This window comes from Apis dorsata, unplaced genomic scaffold (genome assembly GCF_000469605.1).
Source record: "Apis dorsata unplaced genomic scaffold, Apis dorsata 1.3 scaffold_999, whole genome shotgun sequence".
Lineage (NCBI taxonomy): Eukaryota > Metazoa > Arthropoda > Insecta > Hymenoptera > Apidae > Apis > Apis dorsata.
The window spans coordinates 5,002-5,966 of record NW_006264100.1 but is presented as its reverse complement, the minus strand read 5'-3'; the positions used below and the strand labels follow the sequence as shown (position 1 = coordinate 5,966).

The 965-nt window shown below is 34.8% G+C and overlaps 1 protein-coding gene across 1 annotated transcript in view; it reads left to right on the top strand.

The window, feature by feature from the left end:
• The window catches only part of LOC102679223, a 5,730-nt gene that overhangs the window by 1,249 nt on the left and 3,516 nt on the right, over positions 1-965 (top strand). The window lies entirely within an intron of this gene.

Genomic DNA, 965 nt, shown 5'->3' with positions numbered 1-965 from the left:
TTTTTTTTTTTTTTTTATTTTAAAGCTAAAGCTTTGCTCTTTACAACGACACAAGAAAGAACACTGACACTTCGTTAAAGCTTCTTTTTAAAATAAAGATTGGGAACAGGAAATGTTAAACGATTATTCCAAAATATCAAGATGAAATTTGGTACGCTCGATCAAAAATTAATGAGATTAAAGAGAAAGTAGCAAGATTGTAAATAATAATTTTATTTTCTAGCAATTTGGAGATTGGCTACTATGTTAATAGTTAAAAAAATATGAAGGAAAAATCATACTGCACCGGGGACCAAACGTTCAATTAATTATCTGTATAAAAATTTTTCCATTTTGAGGAATATATAACTATATGCGTCTTCAACGCCACCTTGGTACTCCCTACTATATAAACATTTTTTTTAAACTGTTAAAACTATTTCCTCTTTTTCCTTTGCAGTTAAATTACACATAAAAATACAATTCACTAAATTTTAAATTAAAAATATCTTCTGTCGCTCTATTTCCTACATAAACCTTATTTGACCATGACCCCGATCAATTAAAACTTGAATATAATACATCCTCTCTATTTTAAAATTTGCAAACAATGATATTCCACACGCGAAGAAGAGAGAAAGAAATCTACCACTTCAAATTCAATTCCAGTTACCACCACTCGGTATATTTTACCAACATAACTCATATCATATTTCCAAAATATCTCTCCATCTCCGGAAGAGATGCCCAACGAGAAAGCGATCCTCTCTTTTTCATCGTCGTTCACTGTCGTAACGAAAGTCGTGGTTACGCGACCGGCCCGCGAATTAAAAACCATCTACCGAAAACNAGGGAGAGGGAGGGGGAGGGGGAGGAGGAGGTTAAAGGGCGAGAAGGCGAGAGAAGGAAGAAGAAGAGGATAGAGTTTGAGGGGGGGGAGAAGAAGAAGGTGACTTATAAGTTGGACAAAGAGGAGATCGACGACT